The 13,574-nt window shown below is 38.4% G+C and overlaps 1 protein-coding gene across 1 annotated transcript in view; it reads right to left on the bottom strand.

Moving 5' to 3' along the window:
• LOC307102826 (sodium/hydrogen exchanger 9B1-like) overlaps positions 1-13,574 on the bottom strand; it is a gene marked incomplete at both ends in the record, with an annotated part of 78,393 nt that overhangs the window by 30,281 nt on the left and 34,538 nt on the right. The window lies entirely within an intron of this gene.

The following is a 13,574-nucleotide window of genomic DNA, read 5'->3' as shown; positions in this document are numbered from 1 at the left end:
CATTTCCCTAAGAACAGGAACAAGACAGGGATGCCCACTCTCACCACTCCTGTTTGACATAGTACTGGAAGTATTAGCCATTGCAATTAGACAAGAATAAGAAATAAGAGGCATCCAAATTGGAAAAGAAGAAGTAAAGCTGTCCTTATTTGCAGATGACATGATATTGTACATAAAAAACCCTAAAGACTCCATCAAAAAACTAATAGACTTAATAAATGAATTCGGCAATGTAGCAGGATACAAAATTAACGCCAAGAAATCTATGGCATTTCTATACACCAATAGTGAACTTTCAGAAAGAGAGACTAAAAAAGCAATCCCATTTACCATCACACCATAAAACTAAGATACCTAGGAATAAACTTAACTAAGGAGGTAAAAGACCTATATGTGGAAAACTACAGGACACTGAAAAAAGAGATAGAGGAAGACATAAACAGATGGAAGAACATACCATGTTCTTGAATTGGTAGAATCAACATCATTAAAATGTCCGTACTCCCAAAGCAATCTACAGATTCAATGCCCTCCCCATTAAAATACCAACAGCATATTTCACAGACATAGAAAGAATTCTCCAAAAATTCATCTGGAATAAAAAAAGACCCCGAATAGCCACAGCAATCCTGAGAAAGAAGAATAAAGTAGGAGGGATCTCAATACCAGACCTCAAGCTGTATTACAAAGCCACTGTTCTCAAAACAGCATGGTACTGGCACAAGAACAGACATATAGATCAATGGAATAGAATAGAGAATCCAGATATCGACCCAAACCACTATGCTCAATTAATATTTGACAAAGGAGGCATGAACATACAATGGAGTCAAGACAGTCTTTTCAATAAATGGTGTTGGGAAAATTGGACAGATACATGCAAAAAAATGAAACTAGATCACCAACTTACACCATACACAAAAATAAACTCAAAATGGATACAGGACTTAAACATAAGATGAGAAACCATAAAAATACTAGACGAATCCACAGGCAACAAATTCTCAGACATATGCCAAAAGAACTTCTTCACTGATACTGCCCCTAGGGCAATGGAATCTAAAGAGAAAATTAACGAATGGAACTACATCAAAATAAAAAGCTTTTTTACAGCAAAAGAAACCATCAACAAAACAATAAGAAAGCCCACTCTATGGGAGAACATACTTGCAAATGGTATCACTGATAAAGGTTTAATCTCCAACATCTACAGGCAGCTTATGCAACTTAATAAAAGGAAGATAAATGATCCAATAAAAAAATGGGCAACGGACCTAAATAGAATCTTTTCAAAAAAAGACAGAAGGAAGGCCAAGAGACACATGAAAACATGCTCAAAGTCACTAATTATCCGAGAGATGCAAATAAAAACGACAATGCGGTACCATCTCACACCTGTCAGAATGGCTATCATCAACAAATCAACAAACGACAAATGCTGGAAAGGATGCAGAGAAAAAGGAACCCTCGTGCACTGGTGGTGGGAATGCAGACTGGTGCAGCCACTGTGCAGAACAGTATGGAGTTTCCTCAAAAAACTAAAAATGGAACTCCCATTTGACCCAGTAATCCCACTCCTGGGGATATATCCGAAGAAACTAGAAACACCAATAAGGAAGGATATATGCACCCCTATGTTCATAGCAGCACAATTTACAATAGCTAAGATTTGGAAACAGCCTAGGTTCCTATCAGCAGATGACTGGATCAGAAAACTGTGGTACATCTACACAATGGATACTATGCTGCCATAAAAAAGAAGGAATTCTCATCATTTGCAGCAACCTGGATGAAATTGGAGAACATTATGATAAGTGAAATAAGCCAGTCAATGAAAGAAAAATACCACATGATTTCCCTCATTTATGGATAATAAAGAACATTATAAACTGATGAACAAAAATATAGATACAGAGACAGTAAAGCATCAAACAGACTGTCAAATTACAGGGGGAAAGTTAGGGAGACGTGGAGGAGATAAGAGATCAACCAAAGGACTTGTATGCATGCATATAAGCATAACCAATGGATGCAAAACTCTGGGGGGTGAGGGCATGTATGGGAGTGGAGTGGGGGGGACAATGGTAAGATATGTACACATATAATACCTTAATAAATTTTTTTAAAAAAATAAAGAAGTGGGGGAAGTGACAACTTGCTATGAATTAAAGTATGTTTTTTCCAAAATTATAGGTAATCATTAGGAGGATGAGTTTCTAATTTCTAATCAGGATATGTGTTTACTGAGCTTTACAGAGAGAGGAAGGGAGCAGGAGAGAGAGAGAGTGAGAGAAACTAAAATGTTAGAGAGAAATATCATTGTGAGAGAGAAACATTTATCAGTTGCCTTGGGTACCCACCCCATCCAGGGATCAAACGAACAACCTGGGTAGGTTTCCTGACCAGGAATGAAACCCTTGAACTTTCAGTTACAGGATGATGCTCCAACCACTGAGCAACACCAGCCAGGGTGAGTTTCTAATTTCTAAAGATTAAAGGAATAAACCAAAGTAGAACAAAGAAAATATTGTTAATCCAGCAAAAGTAAAAAAAAAAAAAAAAAAAGAATGAAACTCACATATATTTTAAGTGTTTTTTAAAATTGATTTTAGAGAGATATTGAGAGACAGAGAGACAGAGAGAGGGAGAGTGAGAGAAACATCAACTTGTAGTTCCAATTATTTATGCATTCATTGGTTGATCACTGTATGTGCCCTGACCAGGTATCAAACCCACAACTGTGAGATGATGCTCTAACCAACTGATTTACCTGGCCAGGACCATGACTATATAATATTTTAAACAGTGAAATTAAAAGCAGTACTAAATCAAAATTGTTCTATTATAAATTGGTTATATGGATCTTTTTGAGACAGAGGCTCTCTAATTGATTTAAAAAAATTAGCTTGGAGAGATGATAGAAACTGATGGAGAAAAAATGGTGGCTGAATAGGCAGACATGTCCTGCACCTTGTCCTGGATCAGATAGAAGGAGCAACTAAGTTGAATAACATGCATCCAAAATTGGCAAATTAGGCACAGCTGGTGAGACAATTCACAGCTGGGAAGGACGCCTGGAGAACGGTGGAATTAGAGATCTGGGCTGGAGAGAGACACAAAACCAATGGGCCAAGAGGGTCAGAAAGAAGCTGCACAGCACCAAGTCCGTGTCCCTTGGGGACAGGTGTAACATCCGACTGTGGAAAGGAAGCCCACAGGGTTGCTGGTGGCTGGGGAATCTAGATCTAAGTCCACAGCCATGAGAGGCTGCACCAAGAAAGGCGGCCTGAAGAGCTGCCTGAGCTACATGGTGCCAGGGGGAGAGAAACCTGCAGTCATGTGGTTGTTTTGCCTTTGTTTTGTCTTTGCTTTTACTCATTAAACCCCGGTTAATGGGACTTTCAAATAGAAACACTCACACGAGGCTGCCATGCAGGTAGACATGCAGATTTGTGGAGTCTGGGGAGAGGTGGTAGAGAAGAGCAGGACAGGGAGAGGTGACCAGGAATCTGGCACTGAGACATTTGTGACCCTCCAAACCTAAGCAGCCATTTTTCTCCTGAAGAGCCGCCAGGCTCTCCCAGCAGCCTCAATGCATCTAATACAGCCACACCCAGCCTACACCTTGAGCTTTACAAATAAAACAAAGACTCTGAATAACACCCAAGAGCAATCAGAGACTGGGCTGAAGAGGGGCCATTCAGTGCCAGAAAGCGATACAGTACCTCCTCCCCCTAAAGCCTTGTCAGAAATAGACATTTGAGTGATTGACAGCAGGCAGACAGGCAAAGCAGGCAGATTGGTCCTGCCTGATTGCAGCCAAGGCTGTTGAGATAGATACAAACAGAGGAGCAGTAGATCGCTTGGAACTTCAACATGGTGCTGACTACCTAACAGAAAACTGAGAAGTGGCAGACAGAATAGAATAGTGGGGTCTTAAACCAGCCCCCGTGGGGCATTAAAACTAGACTGAAGCAAACAACACTTCACTTTTTAATTTTCTATATTTTACTTTAAAAATTAATATTTTTTGTTTTATCTTTTGTATTACTTTTTCTTCATTTAATTTTAAAATTTTATTTATTTTATGATTTTATCTTATTTTTACTTTTTGTCCCACTCTTTTCTCTCCATCTCTCCCTTTTTCATCCTGTTTTCTCCTGTTCTTATTTTAGCTTTTGCTCTTTCCTGTCTTTTTACCCCTTGTTAAAAGTTGATCATCTTTATCTGTTTTATAGGTGTATTATTATTGTAATCTCTGTTGGCTTACTCATGTATCTAATTTCCTCTCCCCTGCTCCAAGTCCATGCACCCCTCTCTTTTCTCTTTCTTCGCTAGTCAATTTGTTTTATGCTTTTGTTTTTCCTCTCCTCTCTTGCTCTCGTCTTCTCCTAATTGTTTAATTAGTTTCACTCACTAAACTCAAGCCTATCTGCTCTCTCATCTATTCTCCTTTTCCAAAAATAAATGAATAGATTAAAAAAATTGCTTTATTTATTTACTTATTTTTATTTTCTTCTTATCACTCATTCTCTTTCTACCTCCTCTATACTGAACTATGGTCCTTCTCCTGTTCATTCAATTCCTTAATCTTACTTTTTGTATATAAGCCCTGCCTCTACAGATTCTGTCCCCTCCCCTTTTTCTGGGTGTTTGTTGTTTTCATTTTTTTTGTTTATTTGTTTTTTTGTATGGTGTTTTCATATATATATATATATATATATATATATATATATATATATATATATACACACACACACACACACACACACACACACACACACATATACTAGAGGCCCGGTGCACGAAATTCGTGCATGGAGGGGGGTTGTCCCTCAGCCCAGCCTGTACCCTCTCCAATCTGGGACCCCTCGAGGGATGTCCGACTGCCCATTTAGGCCCGATCCCGGATCGGGCCTAAACGGGCAGTCGGACATCCCTCTCACAATCCAGGACTGCTGGCTCCCAACTGCTTGCCTGCCTGCCTTCCTGATTGCCCCTAACCGCTTCTGCCTGCCAGCCTGATCACCCCTAACCACTCCACTGCCAGCCTGTTTGCCCCCAACTTCCCTCCTCTGCCAGCCTGGTCACTCCTAACTGCCCTCTCCTGCAGGGTTGATCACCTCCAACTGCCCTCCCTTGCAGGCCTGGTCCCTCTCAACTGCCCTCCCTCGCAGGCCTGGTCCCTCTCAACTGCCCTCCCTTGCATGCCTGGTCCTTCTCAACTGCCCTCCCTTGCAGGCTGGGTGCCTCCCAACTGCCCTCTCCTGCTGGCCATCTTGTGGTGGCCATCTTGTGTCCACATGGGGGCAGGATCTTTGACCACATGGGGGCAGCTATATTGTGTGTTGCAGTGATGATCAATCTGCATATTACTCTTTTATTAGATAGGATAGAGGCCTGGTACAGGGGTGGGGGCCAGCTGGTTTGCCCTGAAGAGCGTCCCAGATCAGGTGGGGGTTCCCTTGGGGTGTGGGGCAGCCTGAGCGAGGGGCCTGTGGTGGTTTGCAGGCCGGCCACGCCCCCTGGCAACCCAAGCAGAGGCCCTGGTATCTGGAATTTATTTTCCTTCTACAATTGAAACTTTGTAGCCTGGAGCAGAGCCAAGCCTGGGGCTCCCTCTGAGGCCGGCAGCCATTTGTGTTGGGGTTATAATTGAAACTTTGTTGCCTTAAGCGGGTGTGTGGAAAGCTTTGCTTCCCCTGTTGCCGGCGGCAACCCTGGCCTGCTCTCTCAAGCTCCATTCTGCCACCATTTGTTTGAATTTGTTTACCTTCTAAAATTGAAACTTTGTAGCTTGAGTGAAGGCTTAGGCCTGGCAAGGGCAGGTGGAAAGCTTGGCTTCCTTTGTTACCTAGGAAACCTTGCTCTCTGTGGCTGTAGCCATCTTGGTTTGGGTTAATTTGCATACTCGCTCTGATTGGATGGTGGGCGTGGCTTGTGGGCATGTGGGTGTGTTGGAGGTATGGTCAATTTGCATATTTGTCTATTATTAGATAGGATATGAAAAAATATTTTTTCCTTTTGGCTCCTTTTTCTTTTCTCTCCGACTTTTTTTTTTTTTTTTTTTTTTTTTTTTTTTTACCTTTTTTGATATCATTTTTGCTCTCTTTTCTTTCTCCTAATTCTCTTTTCTTGGTTAGTCACTTGGGGTTATCAGGGTCGTGAGTACATTCATATTTTCTTCCCTTTGTGTTGTGTCTTGTTGAGTTGTATTTTTTGCTGTTTGGTCAATAGGGTAGAGAGAGAGCCACATAAATATACACCCTGAGAGGAGACTCCATCCACGAATGGTACAATAACACTCAAGACCCAACTATACCAAGAGACTCAAATATCTCAAGTAGGAGGTATCTCTAGAATACCCAGCCCAGAAGACCTGAGAGAATGCACCACCGGGTCCCACAAAACATCTATTTAAGACAAACAAAAAATGTGGGTGGCATAGCAGTTTGATCTAATAGATAGAAACAATCACAAAGAAACAACAAAAACAGGGAGAAAAAGAATGAACTCCTATATGAAAGAAAAGGAGGAACCCCTATATGAAAGAAAAGGAGGAATCACCAGAAAAGGAAATAAATGAAATGGAAGCAAGCAATTTGTCAGAGAAAGAATTCAGAGCAATGGTTATAAAGATGCTGGAAAGGATGGAAGACAAATTGAACATGTGTAAGAATCAAGAGTAAATGAAGAATGACATAGCTGTAATAAAGAACAAAATGAAAAGTTTCAACAGTAGACTAGAAGCTAAGGACTGCATCAGCAAGTTAGAAGACAAGGTAGAAAAAAACACCCAAGCAGAGCAGCAACTGGAATAAAAACACACCGTAAAAAGCAGGAGGAGAGCCTAAGGGACCTTTGGGACAATATGAAATGAAACAATATCCGCATAATAGGGGTGCCAGAAGAAGAGGAAGGTGAGCAAGGAATAGAAAACTTGTTTGAAGAAATAATGACAGAACTTCCCTGATTTTGGGAAGAAAAAAGTCACACAAGTCCAAGAAACACAAAGAGTGCCAACAAGATGAATTCAAAAAGACTTGACACCAAGACACAGCATAATTAAATTGCTAAATATCAACGACAACGTAAGAATCTTAAAGGCTGCCAGAGAGAGACAGAAAGTTGCCTACAAGGGATCTCCCATTAGACTATCAACTGATTTCTCAACAGAAACACATCAGGCTAGAAGGGATGATGCTGAGAATACTATACCCATCAAGGCTATCATTAAAAATTGAAGGTGAAATCAGGAGCTTCACAGACAAAGAAAGGCTAAGGGAGTTTATGACCACCAAGACAGCAATGCAAGAAATGCTAAAGGGACTACTGTAAAAAAGAAGAAATAGAAAGGGAAGAAGGAACACAGGCATAAAGAATAAAAATGGCAACTAACAAGTACCTATCAATAACCTTAAATGTAAATCGATTAAATGCTCCAATCAAAAGACAGGGTAGCTGAAAAATAAGAAAACATAACCCATTAATTTGCTGTCTACAAGAAACCCGCCTCAGAAAAAGAGACTCACACAGATTGATAGTGAAGAGATGAAAAAAACTTTTTCAGGCAAATGGTCATGAGAAAAAAGCTGGAGTAGCAATACTTCCATCTTACAAAAAAAAATATATATATATATATACACACACACACACACACACACATACACACACACACAGATTCCAAAGAAAAAACTTCAAAATCTTCCTTGATTTTAGATGTACTTTCTCATTATTGATCAGTTATTAAATCCCATCAATTTGCCCTGGCCAGGTTGCAGGTTCAATTCCAATCAGGGTGCTCACAGGAAGCAACCAATCGATGTTTCTCTAACATCTTTATCTCTCTCTCTTCCTTCCTCTCTCTCTCAAATCTATACACATATCCTCAGATGAGGATTTTTAAAATACTCTGAATTATATTTTGAATCCCCTGTATTCTAAAGTCACTACTACTTTATTATGAGGTACTCATTAACTTATTGGTATCTTTTATGAAGAGTTTTCAAACTAAAATACCCACCTCCAGACTCAACTTCTCTCCACTTAATCCTATATTCTATCAAATATCTTTGTAGAATGCAGACTAAGTATGTTTGCCTGCTTAAAAACCCAACAACATCAGCCTAGTATACACTGAGTGGCCAGATTATTATGATCTCTGAACGCGTAATAATCTGGCCACTCAGTGTATATCCTATATAATAAAAGGCTAATATGCAAATTATCCCCTCGACCAGGAGTTGGACCAGCAAGGAAGGCTAGCCCATGTGTCCCCTCCCCCTGGCCAGGCTGCCCAGACCCCACCCATGCATGAATTCATGCACCGGGCCTCTAATACACACACACACACACACACACACACACACACACACACACACACACATATATATATATATACTGAGTGGCCAGATTATTATGCATTCAGAAATCATAATAATCTGGCCACTCAGTGTGTAAGACCTCTTACAATTTGGCTCCAACCATATATGTAGCTTCTTCTCTTACCTCTCCTTCTATGACATATGTAATGTTTTAACCAAACTATATACAGTAGGTCCTTGGGTTACATCGGAGATCTGTTCCTACAGTGCGACGTAACACGGTTTTCGCCGTTAAGTTGGAACTCACCTACATAAGCACCTATGTCACTCACATGGAGCACATACATAGCAGTAATGAAGGGCAACAGTAAAAAAATTTAAAAGATAACAATTCTTGACCTTTACTTGTGGTAAATAAATAATAAAAAACATAAAGCACATATGTACGTACGTCGAAATGATGGAACTTTTTTTTAAAAATAAATAAATGGGAGATGGCGAAGTAACAACAAAACAACATATGTTGAGTCCGACGTAACTCGAGGACTGTCTATAATATCTCATCATTCTCCAAATACACATAATTCATTCATACTTCTCTGTGTTCATGAAAATCTCTATTTTGGGGGCATAGAGACAATGCCTCCTTTATTCATGTTTATTATTCTGTCCCCAACTAATTTTTCACATCTTTCAAGGCCTGGCTTAAATATCTTTGAGATAGTTTCTTACATCCCTCACAACTAGAGGAATTTTACTGCTCTTGTAGGATTTTACAGATAATTCTATCATAGCAGTTATCACACTGTATGACAGTTAGCTATTGCCTGCCTGTAATCCTGGAGAGACTGAATTTTTTCAGGACAGGGTTATGTCTTACAAATCTCTACATTTCTGCCCTAGCTGGTTTGGCTCAGGAGATAGAGCACTTGCCCATGGACTGAAGGGTTCTGGGTTTGATTCTGGTCAAGGGCATGTACCTCAGATGCAAATTCCCTGGCCCTGGTAAGGGTATATGCAGGAGGCAACCAATCAATGTGTGTCTTTCACATTGATGTTTCTCTCTCTCTCTCCCTCTCCCTCCCACTTTCTCTAGAAAAAGAAAAAAAAAATCAATGAAAAAAATATCCTCGGGTGAAGATTAAAAATAATAAAAATAAAGAAAATAAAGTTTACTTTCAAAAAAATTTCTATATTTCTGGTGTAGTATATACAATAAACATTTAATAGTAAGCATTAACTGGATGGATAGTGACAAAATCAGAACTCAAGTTATGAGACTGGGATGAGTGGTGCTCCCATAGCGGGAGCAGCCACTCAGAGGGTGGGTCCACAGCGACTCAGCTGACTGGGATGAGCAGCTACTCCTGCAGCGGGCAGATCCCCGCAGGCCACGCCCCCCACCAGTGCATGAATCCATGCACCGGGCCTCTAGTAGAGAATAATATTAAGCAGCTAAAACATGTGCAATTGTCCTAGAAGAAAAAGAGAAGGTGACAAAATATTTAAGAATAAATGGCTGAAATTTTTCCAGATTTAAAGAAAAATGATAAAACCACAATCTAATAGCACTACATACCCAGTAAAAACTGCTAAAATTAAACAGACAGAAACTACCAAGTATTGGAGAAGATATGGATGGCCTGAAATTTCATACATTGTTGGTGGGAATATAAAATACAACATACTTTGAAAAGCTATTTGGCAGTTTTTAAATAAAATTCAACATTATCTTACCATATGACCTATCTATTCTACTCCTAAGTATTTCCCTAAGAAATGAAAACAAATGCCCAACCAAAGACTTGAATGCAAAAGTTTATAACTTTATTTGTAATAGCTCCAAACTTGAAACAATTCCAATATCCACCAACAAGTGAATGAATAAAGTTGGTGGTATATTCATACAATGAAATACTACTCTGTGATAAAATGGAATGAACTACTGGCCATAATATGAATGCATCTCAAAAACAACTTGCTGACCAAAAGAAGCCAGAAACAAAAGAGTAAATACTATATAATTACATTCACTTAAAATGATAAAAAAAATCTAATTTACTATGACAGAAAATAGATTATGGTTTGCCTGGGTCAGGATGCAATTGACTGGGGTGGCACATGTGATTTTTATGGGGTAATGAAACTGTGTTGTACCTCAATTGGCAGGTGGTTACACAGGGATATAAACTTGTCAAAACTCACTGAAATGTTCAGTGAAAATGGGTGCTCATTTTATTGTATGTAAATTATTCCTCAATGAAAGTGATTTTAAAAATTGGTAACTTCATATAGCTAAAAAAGTAATTAGAAAATGTTATGAAAAATATTTCATCTACAACATCAATTAACACAAAATACCTAAATTATGAAATAGTCTAGGCCTTTATAAAAAGCATAAACACTGTTGTACTTAAGATAACACCTGAATAATTGAAGAAACATTTCACATTTTTGTGTAAAAGCTTTAATATTATAAAGATGTCATATATCCTTCCAATTAACTTATTAATTCAGTTCTATGCCAATTAAAATCCTTTCAGGATTTTTCATTTAACTTAAACAAGTGATTCTAAAATTCATTTGGGAGAATAAGAGCTTAGAATGAAAAACCCAGTCAATGTAAAAACGACATATTTTTGTGTGAAGAAAAATGGTTAAACGTGTGTAATAGTGACACAGAAATAAGACAAAATAGATTGGAAGAAAATAGAATACAAAGTATAGAAACAAATTTATGGGATTTGTTACAGGATAAAATTGACATTTAAAATCAGTGTGGGAAGAAAAAACCTTTCTATAAATGGTGTTGAGACATTACCTATTCATGTGGAAAAGAATGTAGCTAGATCCCCAAACATAATAAATTCTAGTTGTTTTAAAGAATTTAAAAAATAGAGCTAGTAAAAGTAATAAGAATAAAATAGAGAGGAACATATATATTTATAACTAGGGGCAAGAAGGAACTTCTGAATGAGTCATGCCCACTCTCACCACTCCTGTTCAACATAGTACTGAAAGTACTAGCCATTGCAATCAGACAAGAAGAAGAAATAAAAGGCATACAAATTGGAAAAAAAGAAGTAAAACTTTTTTTATTCACAGATGACATGATACTGTACATAGAAAACCCTAAAGACTCCATCAAAAAACTATTAGACTTAATAAATGAATTAGGCAATGTAGCAGGATACAGAATTAACGCCAAGAAATCCATGGCATTTCTATACACCAATAATGAACTTACAGAAAGAGAGACTAAAAAAGCAATACCATTTACCATTGCACCAAAAAAATTAAGATACCTAGGAATAAACTTAACTAAGGAGGTAAAAGACCCATACGCGGAAAACTACAGGACACTGAAAAAAGAGATAGAGGAAGACATAAACAGATGGAAGAACATAATGTGTTCATGGATTGGTAGAAACAACATCATTAAAATGTCCATACTACCCAAAGCAATCTATAGATTCAATACAATCCCATATTAAAATACCAACGGCATATTTCACAGACATAGAACAAACTTTCCAAAAATTCATCTGGAATAAAAAATGACCCTGAATAGCTGCAGCAATCCTTAGAAAGAACAAAGTAGGTGGGATATGAATACCAGATATCAAGCTGTATTACAAAGCCACTGTTCTCAAAACTGCCTGGTACTGGCACAAGAACAGACATATAGATCAAGGGAATAGAATAGAGAACCCAGAAATCAACTCAAACCACTATTCCCAAGTAATATTCCACAAAGGAGGCAAGAGCATACAATGGAGTCAAGACAGTTTCTTCAATAAATGGTGTTGGGAAAATTGGACAGATACATGCAAAAAGATGAAACTAGACCACCAACTTACACCATACAAAAAAATAAACTTAAAATGGATAAAGGACTTAAACATAAGACGGGAAACCATAAAAATATTAGAGGAATCCACAGGCAGAGAAATCTCAGACATATGCTGAAGCAATTTCTTCACTGATATTGCTCCCAGGGCAATGGAAACTAAAGAGAAAATAAACAAATGGGACTACATCAAAATAAAAAGCTTCTGCACAGCAAAAGAAACTATCAACAAAACAACAAGAAAGCCCACTGCATGGGAGAACATATTTGCCAATGTTATCACTGATAAGAGCTTAATCTCCAACATTTACAGGGAACTCATACAACTTAACAAAAGGAAGATAAACAACACATTAAAAAAATGGGCAACGAATAGATACTTTTAGAAAGAAGACAGAAGGAAGGCCAAGAGGCATATGAAAACATGCTGAAAGTCACAAATCATCCCAGAGATGCAAATCAAAACGACAATGAGGTACCATCTCACACCTGTCAGAATGGCTATCACCAACAAATCAACAAATGACAAGTGTTGACGAGGATGCGGAGAAAAAGGAACCCTCGTGCACTGCTGGTGGGAATGCAGACTGGTGCAGCCACTGTGGAAAACAGTATGGAGTTTCCTCAAAAAACTAAAAATGGAACTCCCATTTGACCCAGTGATCCCACTTCTAGGGAATATATCCCAAGAAACTAGAAGCACCAATTAGAAAGGATATATGCACCCCTATGTTCATAGCAGCACAATTTATAATAGTAAGATTTGGAAACAGCCTAAATGCCCATTAGCAGATGAGTGGATTAGAAAACTGTGGTACATCTACACAATGGAATACTATGCTGCTATAAAAAAGGAATTCTTACCATTTGCAACAGCATGGATGGATCTGGAGAGCATTATGCTAAGTGAAATAAGCCAGTCAGCGAAAGATAAATATCACATGATCTCACTCATTTATGGAATATAATGAACAACATAAACTGATGAACAAAAAATAGATCCAGAGACCGAGAAACATCGATCAGACCAATAAACCTCAAAGGGAAGGTAGGGGAGGGTGGGGGTAAGGGAGGGAGATCAACCAAAGGACGTGTATGCATGCATATAAGCCTAACCAATGGACACAGACAACAGGGGGGTGAGGGCATGAGGGGGAGTAAGGAGGGTAATGGGGAAATAAGGACACATATGTAACACCTTAATCAATAAAGAAATTTAAAAAAACATAAAGGGAAATATTATTAAAATTATTACATTTAAAACCCTTTGGTATATCAAAAGCAGCTATATTCTGACTCCCTCTTTTTTTCTCTCAAGGTCAATTGAATGGTTTTATGCAGTGAACATTCTATTGTTGGAAGGAATAAAATATTTTTAGATTTAAAAGTTATTATAAGCA

Source organism: Cnephaeus nilssonii (assembly GCF_951640355.1).
Source record: "Cnephaeus nilssonii genome assembly, chromosome: 1".
Lineage (NCBI taxonomy): Eukaryota > Metazoa > Chordata > Mammalia > Chiroptera > Vespertilionidae > Cnephaeus > Cnephaeus nilssonii.
The sequence above is the reverse complement of the archived record's forward strand: the minus strand, read 5'-3'. Positions and strand labels throughout refer to the sequence as shown.